The sequence below is a fragment of the Pezoporus wallicus genome, unplaced genomic scaffold (assembly GCF_028554395.1).
Source record: "Pezoporus wallicus isolate ANWC-B61680 ecotype Strahan unplaced genomic scaffold, APGP_CSIRO_Pwel_v1 contig_1876, whole genome shotgun sequence".
Lineage (NCBI taxonomy): Eukaryota > Metazoa > Chordata > Aves > Psittaciformes > Psittacidae > Pezoporus > Pezoporus wallicus.
In genome coordinates, this window is record NW_026638337.1 from 1,430,013 (window position 1) to 1,442,272 (window position 12,260).

General features: G+C 38.8%; 1 protein-coding gene across 6 annotated transcripts in view; it reads left to right on the forward strand.

Annotated features, from left to right (window-relative positions):
- Window positions 1-12,260, forward strand: part of FRY (FRY microtubule binding protein) — a 230,182-nt gene that overhangs the window by 57,849 nt on the left and 160,073 nt on the right. The window lies entirely within an intron of this gene.

Sequence of the window (12,260 nt, forward strand, 5' to 3'; positions counted from 1 at the left end):
GTTCTCTCTTTAGAATTTAGAAATAATGAGTCATACGAAATGTCATGGGACACATAAGTAAGAGTAGTGTTACAGTTTGGCCTTCACCTGGTTGCAATTGTATTCTCTTCCCTTGCTATTTCCCTTATCATTGTTATTATTGGTGGTAGCAGTAGTGGTTTTGTGTTACACCTTAGTTACTGGACTGTTCTTATCTCAGCCCATGGGAGTTACATTCTTTCGATTCTCCTCCCCATCCCTCCGGGAGCTAGGGCCGGGGAAAGGGGAGGTGTGAGCGAGCAGCTGCGTGGTTCTGATTTACCAGCTGGCCTTAAACCACAACACAGTGTTAAGAATACTTCTGCATAATCTAATGTTATATTTTCATTCCTCCAACTTGAAAACTCATCCTAAAAGAGGTCTTAGCAGCTGTGGCAACTTCACTCAGTAGCAGGAAGAATGATGGTGACGGAAATGGAAAAGGCCAAGTCTATGCCTCCTTTGCCTGTCTTTACCTCCAGGAGGGCTCAGGAATCACAGGTCCCAGAGCCCAGTAAGAAGGCCTGAAATAAGGCAGACTTACCCTTGCTGCAGGGATAACAGGTTAGGGAACATTTTAAAAAAAAACATGATGTGCATGAGTCCACGGGACCTGATAGGATGCAACCACATGTGCTGAGGAAGCTGGCTGATGTCACTGTCAAACCAGTCCTGATAGCATTTGGAAGCTCATGGCAACTGAGGAAAGTTCCTGAGGACTGGAAGGAAGCAAATGTGTCCTCTTTCTTCCAGAAGGGCAAGAAAGAGGATCCACAGAACTATGGGCTGGTCACCCTCACCATAATGCCTGGGAAAGTGATGGAGCAAATAATAAATAATCCTGTAACCCGTTTGCAAACACAGGAGAAGTAGATGACTGAGTACATGCGGTAGTCAGTATGTTTGTCTAAAAGGGAAATCATGCTTTACCAACTCAATAGCTTTCTAAAACAAGATAACCAGCTTGGTGGATGCTGGGAGAGCAAAGGATGCTGTTTATCTCAGCTTTAGAAAGGCTTCTGACAGTGTACCTTCTGCAACATCCTCATAAGACAAAATGATGAAATACAACCTCAGAGCTGTAATCAGTGGATTTAGTTTTAAGATTCTGTATTTTTTTTCCTTTATGCCATTTTCAATCTGGTTCTCTTTGTGTCGTATATGGAGTAGGTAATGTAAGGTTCAATATCAGATTAGTATTGTAATGTGCTGATGAAACTACAGAAACAAATACGAGTTGCAGTTGTTGCTTTTTAATAATAGCGAACAGCCTGTTGTCCACACAGATTGAGATCTTAGATTATTTTGATCTCATTGTATATTACTGAGAATTAATAATGTTGTCTATATATGTGAAATGTTATATTTGTGTTTTGTAGACTAGACCTGACTCCGTAAGTACCTGTTTTGACGTTTGCAAATAGTTTAACCTGGATCTAGCATTACTCACATTAGCTCTGCCAGAGGGGTTTTCTGTCTAGCCTGGCTAAACTGAATTACTGTATATGGACCAGAAATAAAGACATTCTCTGGCCTGACCTATGCAGGAAATCAGGCTGATTATCACTGTCCATTCTGGCTTTTAAAATCTTCAAACTCACTGTTTGGTCGTGCTTCCGGCAGTTAAACCTAGAATGTAGCAGTTCTTGCAACAGCCAAAGTTTACTAATGATGCAGCCAGAAAAGTGGCTTGGAAGAATGTTCTTACTTTAAAATGCAGTAACTGTTGCAGATGTCTGTAAGTGTATATGAGCAGTTGGGAAAGTTATTTAGCCAGGTGATACCTGTGAAAAGTATCTCTTTGTATTTTAAACATTCCTTTTTTTTTTTTTCAATTTAAACACATTGTTTTCTCTTGTTTCTTTTCCCCTAAATCCCCGTGCTGCATCTTTTGTGTTGACCATGGTGATCAGGTGCTCCTTCAGGGACGCACACAATATCATTCATAGAATCATAGAACCTTCAAATGGTTTGGGTTGGAAAGGACATTAAAGATCACCTAGTTCCAACCCCCCTGCACCTTGCACTAGACCAGGTTGTTCAAAGCCCTGTTCATAAAATGAATGTAATGCTGTGGCCCCAACCATATTCCCCAAAATACACACGCAGCACCAAAATCAAATTTCTCCTAGCCAGTGCCACCATAAGGAGACCAGATGGAAATTATGGGACAAAGGGAGAGGATGGAAGAACTTCACAGGTTTTTCAACTGTAGCACAATCTTATATTAGCTGAAACCAAACATAAAAACACACCCTGGGTCAAATCTGCTGTGTTATCAGAAAATGAAGAAGCATATTCTTGGACAAGTTTCTGTCTTACAGAGGATTCTATCTGTACTGAAGCTGGTTTTAGTTCACTGAATTAGTCAGTAGCTGGTGGTGACCTCCCTTGATCTGTGGAAGAGTTCAGGCAAGGTTTGTGCGTTAGTGCCCTGTCTGAGTCAGGAGGATACAGTGTCACTGAGCACCAGCACCCGACTGAGCATGAGCTCAAGTTCCACACCCAGAACCACAGCCCGGCACCACTTGCAGCTCCACTGCAAGATTTTAAATCAAGTGAATCCCAGTTGTTATTTTTATGATCACCATTCCCTTTTGGATTAGGTTGTTATAAATTTTAACTGGGTTTTCTCCAGATCTGAGAATCATATTCAAGTACTTTTATTCAAGTATTCTGTTTCCAGGGATTGTATTCAGGTATATGTCCTGTATTTCAGATTTAATTTCATGGCTGAGAAGCCATGAAAAAGAAAGAACCTCTTTTCCTCTTCTGATTTGTGAAAGAGAAAACATGTGAGGGGATGAAATCCACTCATTTTAATAAAAAAAAAAAAAAAACATAGTTTAGATTTTCAAAGCTTTTAATGATACAGTGAACAAACAAGTACTAGAAGTCTGATACTGAACCAGATTAGGCACTTAATAATCTACAAAGCAATTGCTGGGTATTTCAGGAGCTAAATACCTCTGAAAGTCTAGCCTGTAGAGACTCAAAATCATTAATCATTTTTAGTGTAGTTAAAGTAACTATAATAAGTATTATCTTCACTAGGAAATAATTCAATTTTAAAAGTGACTTTTGTGCTTTTTCCCTTGGGTGCTAAGCCCAAAATAGTATTATTTTTCTTTTTGTTAATAAAAAGCAGATTTTAAGGGGGTTTTGTACATTTATTCACTGAATTGCAGTTTCCATTCAAATGTAGCATGAGAGAAACCTTGAGTAACATTACCCTCTTAAGCAAGATGATCATTTGCCTTTTTCCAATTTAAGCAGGTAACTGTGTTAGACCTTGTAGCTCTCTTTAGATAAATAGGAAGAGACAGACTCTGAACAATACAGAAGGCCCAGTTACAAGGACTGCATGTATATTTAACTTGGCTTCTGTGAGGACCCTGGTGCTTCTATAGAGAGGCAGCAACTTGGAGAGTGCTAGAGCTGTATTAATCACAGTCACATAATGGTCTGGGTTGGAAGGGACCTTAAAGAAAACTGGTTCCACCGCCCTCAATAGACAGGGATACCTTCCACTAAACCAGGTTGCTCAAAGCCCTGTCCAACCCATGCTGGGGGATGGGGAAGAATCAGCAAAGAAAACCTCTCTCTCTGAAATTGAGATCTCTCCTGCCACAGGTTATTTCAAAAGGTGAAACAGTGCATCCTTATAGGTAAGTTTTTAATTAAAGTTAAGAAGTTTTGCTTCAGAAAAGATTTTGCACATCAGAACCACTATTCTCATATGAGTTACTCTATTTAAGTGTTACCTCCTATCTAGCCAGCATCTAACAATGCCATTGTGCTAGTAAGGGTATTACATAGTAAACACCATATGCTGTGCCTCACCCATGCTTGCCTAGGAGGTTTGTATAGAAAAGGATTTACATAGAGCGCAACACATTTCTCTTTCAACAACCGATTAGGATTGAGATGTTTACTGGCTTCAATTCTTCATAATGGAGAAAATAATTTTGATTAGTAACAGGAGAGCACTACGGCAGGAACCATATCCAAAAGGGTCATCTGTACGTAATGAAGAGGAACCTGAGGGAAGAAGAACCACAAGAAACAGAAATTTGACCTGATTTTCCTGACACTACCTCACTGCAGTCATTTATGTAAAGCTGCTGTAAAACAGCCAGTGGTTTGAGTCAGGAAGATTTTTGCTGATAGCTATTTATGTTTACTTTGGGTAAACAGAAATATTTTCAAATGGATGAAGGGCATGGTGATTGACAGCCTAGCTATTAAAGGTATCAAGTGAGCTAAGAAATGTATGTTCATGTGCATGCCCTGTTTATAAACTGCAGTCAGGGAAAGAAAAATATTTATTTTGGTCTGCCACCTGGCATTGACTTTTTAGGTAATCCTGGGTATTGAGGCGTTATTTCTTCTCACTTTGAAACAAAAAAGAACTTTCAGAAGTTGAAGGTGTTATACAGCTGAGTCATTAGGTCCCTGGTAGCAGTAGTCTGAGCTACTTGAATGTTGGATATTTCTGTTGGCATTTCTGAGTAAAATGAGGAAAAAAAAAGCTCTTTTTACTGTAATGAGGTAGGGTTCCAGCTATGCCAAGCACCTCACTCACAGCAAGGGCCTGAGTCCTCCTCTGAAGGATGTACAGTCTTGTTTGAGATAGCATGTAGCAGTATGTGTCAGGCATGTAGGGAAAGTTGATGCAGTGACGCATACAATTTGATACTTCTTCATCACTTGACAGTGGTAAAAACTGTTGTTAGCTGATCCTGGCAGTGCTCAGTTTCCCCGTTTCAGCCAGGTAACTGTTATGCAAGTGTTGCAAGAGGTAGTATTTTTTGGATTAATTCAGAGTGAACACTGTATGCATAAGTCCCATCTGAGGGAACTGTGAGGGTGTTTCCGTTACATGGGCACGTGTGTGCCATCTCAGACCTGATACCTGGCTGGTCTGATGGCCTCTCTCTGATAGCAGTCAGAGTGCGATACCTGATAGGAAGGTGTAAGAGGCAGCAAATGTAGTACAGTCTGATCCCATGTCCATCTCATCTTGATCTTTAGTAGATGGAAGTTGGTTGAAACCCTTCCAACTTGTTCTCATTTTATGAGAAATAAAAAATCAGCTTGTCTTCTAAGGTTGATGTTGCTAACAGAGCAAAGGGGTACAAGCAGAAGGATACCTTTCTACAGAGTAATGAAAACATTGAAGTGCGAGTATCCAAATAGGTCAGCCAGAAAGGAAGAAGTGTTAATAATTAAAGATAAAACTAGAGAATGGAAAGGAAAGTTAAAAAAAGAACAAGTAAGCAGGTAGCTTATCAGAAGAGCATCTTATTTAAAGCCAGGGAAAGCTTTAAGAGCTGCTATGGCAGAATTAAGAGAATAAAAATATACCTGTAAATGTATTTGAGATTCAGGAAAACATCTGTTTCAAAAATCACCCTGCAGGAAGCGCATACCTTGAGATAAAAACTGTATTAGTATTTGAGAGCAAATTGGAAGTACGGCACTGAAAATTCCTCCTCATCATTAGGTAATGAATGAAAACATTATACATGTGCAGCATATTGAGGTGGAAATGAGTATTTTGAATGTGTCCTTCTAGAACAGAGACCAAATCAGGAAAACTAAAGCGTGTGATGTGCTTGGTTTGAATCAGAGATAGTTTCTGGCATCAGCTTGCCGTTCCAAGCGGGTATAGCCATCTCTTTGTCTCCCTCCCTCTGCTTCCCATCTCAGGCACCTCTCCAAGGAGTCAGGAGTTTTTCCTTTCCCAAGGCAGGTTCCCAGCTGGCTGCCTCTTGCATGCCTGGGGAAGGAGAGGAGAGAGGGTTTTTCCCCAGCTCTGTGGGCCTGGGAGAAGAGGAGGAGATCTGTGCCTGAACTTCAGGGTGTGCCTGCTAATGGCGAGCACAAGAATGAAGAGAAGATGAGGAGTCTTCTGATCTCAGCTACAGTAACATGCAGTAACTGTTTGCCATTCATAGAGACCCTGTGGAAGCAATCAGGTTGCTTTGAGCAACCTGGTCTAGTGGAAGGTGTCCCTGCCCATGGCAGGAACTTGGACTAGGTGATCTTTAAAGGTTCCTTCCAACCCAAACAATTCTGTGGTTCTATGAATATCTAGTGATGGGCATGCTCCAACCCTTCCCCTTCCTTGGCTTCCTCTTCTCTGCCCTCACTGAGCGCTTGCTGTGAGGAGGGTAAAAGAGGTACAACTGCATCGCAGGGAGGTGGAAGAGGCCCTGATTTTCACCTAATTCTGGCCCTAAATTTTTGAGTATTTAGGGGGTCAATCGTGCATTGTGTGGTGAAATTTCATAAGCTGAGGAAAAGTAGGACAGCCAGAACCCCTGTGTTCCGTCTGTCCTAGGCTATGTGGTACCAATCTATTGTATAGCTATTGCAACATTTTAATTTTATCCTATTATATTCTATTTAATAGGCTTCTATTAGAATTTTTATATAATTGCACCCAAATTGCCTGATACTATATTTCTATGCTCCTGTCTTCTATTCCGACACGGTTTATAATGAAAACATGTATTCCCTATGCATTATTTACTGTTCTGCCACTTCTGCTTGTTTGCTTTTTATCACTAGGTGGCAGTATCTTAACACTCAGTTACAAACACAAGGCAAACAAAATGGTGCAGCAAAACTAGAGAGACATAAACTAAGAAGGATTTCTGTTGCTTTATTTACAATTTACCACATTAAATTGGGTTTGCTTAATGAAATTTTATTTTGTGAAGTGCTTTTTGTCACTTGGTACTTTCAATTTGGGACCCTAGCAAGATGTTTATTTTACCTTGTTAAATTATGGGACATTACAGGTACATAGAGTTGAGTTGATTTAGATAACAATTTTGATTTTCATTTTAGCAGAGAACATTAGTAAAGCAAGGTACAAGCTGCTTTGTTAATGTTTGCCTTGAATTGTTTTGTGTTATGCAAGCTGTAATAAGAAAAGCAAACAAACCTTGCAAATATTTTAACATAAGGAAAGAAGTACACAAACACAACAAAAGCCAAGTTGAAGAACATGAACTGCCTACATATAAATACTGTGGGGTTTCTGCTTAAATGTAAAAATAGTACTCCTTCTTTATTGCTGGTTTCCAGGTGGACTTTTCACTTCACAAATAATAGACGTATTGTTATTTTCAATGTTTCTTTTTTTCCTCCTGAAACCAGAGGGATCAAATCCAATACCTAAGCATAGGTATTTAAGAGAATGCCCTCAACTGCTTCAGAAGGTTGTGGATCTCATGTAGGTCTTCTACCTGCCAGTCTCTGAATTGCTTGCATACCTTCGGGTATGTATAATTATACTAGACAATTATATTTGGGCACCTGAATACTGTTTGACTACAACCAGTATCCGTCTGAAAGCTAACACAGTCTTTCAAGAGTACATCATAAAGAGGTTTCAGGTAGTTTTATGAAATAAGGGTATGTGAAGTCATGAATGCATTGCAATATATCCCATGATGTGATAATAGATCCTTTTTATTTTCAATTGTTAGGTGTGTTCGGTACTGGAAGCAATTTATCTGTGAATCACTCATTGTAGGGTTGCTTTATTTGGCCCAAAAGGACTAAATTGTATCAAAACAACAGAGAACCTAATAAGCAGCCCTGATTTGTTCCTTGGGGTGAAAAACTCCAGACAGCTAAACATTTATCTAAACTGTACCGCTGTAAATCCATGATGATTCTATGAAAATCAGAGACAGGAATAATTCAGTATACAGCACTATCTAGCTAAAAGGACATAGCATTTGACCCAAATTAAGGAGTAAAAGCTGTATGACTTGGTGAAGCCATAGAGAATCAAAAACAAATTTACAACTTCCAGCAGTTCAGAAAAGTGACTTTTGGCTTTGGGATCTGTGTCCACGTCACTGCCTGGAACTGGGCAGTAGAATAGTGATTGACAGCTAGCAAAGGTAGAAGCAAGGCATTATGAGCAATCTGGGCAAATAAAAAGTTGTGGTTTGTGTAGGGTTTTTTTGCTAGATTTGGGTTGAAGTCCTCGCGTCTTGCAGGATGACACCATAGGAGAAACTGGTTTATAAACATGTTTCACTGCCAGCCTAGGAGAGGCTTTGTAGTGTTAGCAGGTATTTGTGTGCTCATAAATATAATCATTGTGCTTTACTGATGGAGTTTGAACATAAGTACTTAGAGGTAAAAAATATAATCACCTGCTATGTAAGTTTAAAAACTCATTCTGATAGCAACAAATACGGAACGCAGTGAGAAGTTTGTGCAACTAGAAGGCAATCAGTGTGTGAGCACTAGGAAGGAAATTGTGTACAAAATTTGAATCTATAGTTTATTCTTGCTTTGTTGCTGTTGTCATCCCTTGGAGGATGTCATCCCTTCAGATACTCCTTGCATTTAGCCTCAGATTCTGAAGAGTTCAGATTGCAAAAGCCGAATAGGTCCTTTCATACCAAACTAAAATGAGCCCTGAAATATTGTGCAAGGACTGTGCTATAGTCACATCTCCCTGTGCTTTTTTAAGGGTTCCTGCAAGCATTGCTCAAAATGTAGAGGACTGAACTGCCTGTATGGCCGTTATAAATAGTAGTGACTAAAAATGTAAATAAAATGGGTGCCTATGCTACTAAATATTACGTATTTGGTTCCTAAATACAGTATCTGATTTACAGAAATAGTTACCCTAAGTATCATGTAGACAGTGAAAAGAAAAATGCTGCTTTGGAAAGTAATTGTGCTCTGTACTGGAACTCTTGAGAACTCTTTGAGTCATGCTGAAGGTACTCACCTCCCAGCATAGGCATCTAAGCTGGATGCCTCAAGACAGATATTGTGAATACCTTCAGCTGTATGTATTTTTGTTATTCTTTCACTGAGTGAAAGTTTTGGAAGTCTGTTTTTCATGTTTTGCAATTAAAATAGCTGTTCAGGCAGTGTTCTGCTCATGAGAACATTTCTGATCGTGCTGCTGAGCTCCAAATTTGAGGAATGGAAACTCCACAGACTGTTTGGCCACTGAAGGCTATAAGCCAGGTACCCAAGGCTCCTGGTTATCTGCTACTATGATCTCAGAAAGCAGATGAGAGAACAGAAGGTGCACTGCATGTCACGAATATGGAGTTTGGTTTACATACAAATGTTTATAATTGAAACAATGCTTCTGTAATCATGGTAATCAGCAGGTGCTTCAGCATGGTAGACCTATGAAAAGCCTTATGTTACAGATCTGATTTCCATAGTGAAAAACGTGTTAAATTATCATTTATCATAAACCCTTGTGTAGTGATATTGTTAAAAGAAACCAACTGTATTTGTAAATATGTAAGACTGAAATATCCATCATCGGGATGCTTACTTACACTGTCTTATAGCCTGAAATATGTAATTAAATTCTAAATATCATAAAGTCAACAAGAGTTGAAGTGGAAGCTGTGTAAATTCTTAGTCTTGTCAGCCTCAAGTTCAGAGCACCAGATTAGAATGCTGCTGTTTCTGCCATTTCAGTGTGTTATACCTGTTCTAGGAGTGTTCCTAAAATGTGAGCAAAGCCATAATATGTCCTATTTGAGCAAATTTAGTTTTTCAAATATTTAAATTAAGCTTAACGTTTAGAAGTTTTTTACTATTTTGTTATTACTTAATCATAGGAATTAGTGAGATTTTAATTGGTAATGCTATTAATTTTGAAGAAGCTGTTAAAGCAAAAGTTAAATTCAGAGGTATGTATGTTCTGGGTGGTACTTTGTCAAGCAGAACTGATAATGGAGGAGTGTCAGCACTGAGGTAAATTTTATTGATGTTATTGAATACTGTGCTGTGAACACCTGTGTTTAAGTAGTGGGGTAGTTTTTCCTCTTGTATCTTAAGGGACTGCTTTGTGGACTGAAAGCAGTTCCTTCGTTTGTACCTCTCCTTAGTACAATTGTGAGATCAGTAAGTGTAATATCAAAGTTGTATTCTGTATGAAGTCTTTCATATGATGCCAAAACCATACAAACTATGAGTGTTGGCATTTTTCTTTAGTATGCTTTGTCTTAAGACATCCGTTAAATTGTTCAATATATTAGTACAACAGCCAGTGGAAGTGCACAATAGGAAAAAGTGTTCTTCAGAAAGAATGCTAAAAGGTGAAAGCAGTGAGATTGTGCATTGTATACTGATGTTGTGATACAATGTTAAAAAAAGACTACATGAAATGGAATTATTTTTGCTCCAAATCCCTTTGGAGAAAGTCAGTTAAATGGTGCTAGGGGATCTACCACTTCTAGACAGAAAGCTGAATGTAGCTATAGCTGCCTTAATGTTAGGCCATGGGAAGTGCAAACAGGCACTGAGTGATACTTTAACATCCCAAACACAAACTCGACTTATAGTAGTCAAATCCAGATAGCCTTGGAAATGACAGCCCATTTATTTCTTCACCATATGATCACAAAGGCAAGAAGAGATTGTGCTGGTTAGTAACTGGTAAAGATCAAGAAGGACAAGCGACAAGAACATTACTTGGATCATCTTTGTATGAAGTGATTTGGTGTCATGGTTTAAGCCGATCCAGTGACTCAGAACCATGCAGCCACTCGATGGAACAGATGTAGGAAGAATAATGCAAATGAAACAAAGATCAGTTGTGAGGTTAAAAAGACATAAAAGATCTTAAAAACCAGATGACTTCCCATTCATTATAATGGAAGAGTGGGCATATGAAGTTGCTCAGGTAATAAAATTTCTGTTAAATATATCAAAAGAGAGATTTGGCCTTGTAAATATAAACCACATAATTTATGGGGGAAAAATAATCAATGTCAACAGAGACGCTCATTGACCTCAGCCACACTCAAGGCTTTGAAACAAAATTTGGTGGGAGATTGTGTTTAAGGTGTGGATTTAATTGGAAATTGGATAAAATCCAATACAGATTTAGGAAAGACAACTATTTGCAAATTAATTTATATTTCTAACAAGAGAATTGTGATCAAATTGATATATCAATCATCTTTAGAAAAGCATCTGATGTAGCACCACAGGGAAAATTACTGCTTAAATCCTTGAACATAGGAATGCACTCTCTGCGAGGATGAATAAGGACTTCCAAACCTACCTGGCATTGTCTCTGCTGAAAAAGCAATTAGTGGGATGGTAGGAAGTCATCAGTCCTGGGGCTTGCCAAATTTTGTATTAAATTTATCTTTAATTATAAAAAGTTGGAGTGTGCTGGTTAAAATAGGGTAGTACTATGAGGAGGCATTGGCAGGTGGGGGAGGCAAGGATGGCTGGTGGGGGTCTCAGAAAAGAAATTGGGGGCTGGAGTGACAGCAATGGGGTGATATTTAACAGTACAGGGAGAAAGATCTGATCAGACCTCTGATATCAGGTGAGATCAAACCTGAGATACTCTGAACATTTCTTGCAGCACATGTTCATGAAAGAGTGTAAACTGTTTTTGAGTCAAGTTTTAAGAACTGAAAGAAGGTTTATAAAGTGAGTTTCTACAACAGCCTTCTATTAGTGAGGACACAAAACGTTATCTCTAGATGAGGTATGTTTACAGAAGACATTTAGCATATTTTCAGTGAGAACCACAGGAGTTTGGTCTCAATGACCCTTGTGTTCCTCAGTTTCCAATACAAACATCAAATTCTCTGCATACTGAAACTAAAAATAATGTGCAAATTTAATTGCTGACAAAGTTTTTAGAAGAGTCAGCAGCAGACAAGCTATTTTGGCTGAGATACTGTAATTATGAGATGCTGCAGGAAATTTCTTCCACTTAAGTGAGAAAAGAAGTACTGTTATTCCCAGGCAATAATATCTGGAAGGATGATGCCAAGAATGTATGAAACATAAAATATTTCGGAAACTGATTCATCTTACTTTTCTTCATTACCATAAATATGCATAGTAATGTACTGTGATACGAAGTAAAACCTTAGGAATATGGAAATCTAAGCTATTAATTATTTTGTAGAAAATCCAGAGATTACAAGCAGTGAATTGCTTCTGCCTGATTTCTGTATGTGGATTCCTTATGTGAATTCAGTTCCTTTTTAAAAAAAAAGAAAAACATAATTCAAGATAAAACCAACATCACACTGAGAATTTTCTGTTCCTCCTTTGGAGGTGAATACCAAGCAGTGCTCTCTCTGGTTTATTTGCAGTTATGAATTCAGCTTGCTGTCTCTCATGTTTGTCGGGGGGGGGGGGGGGGGGGGGGGAGAAGTCAAGAAAAAAATAACAACGCATTTTTCAGTAGCAGTGAAAGA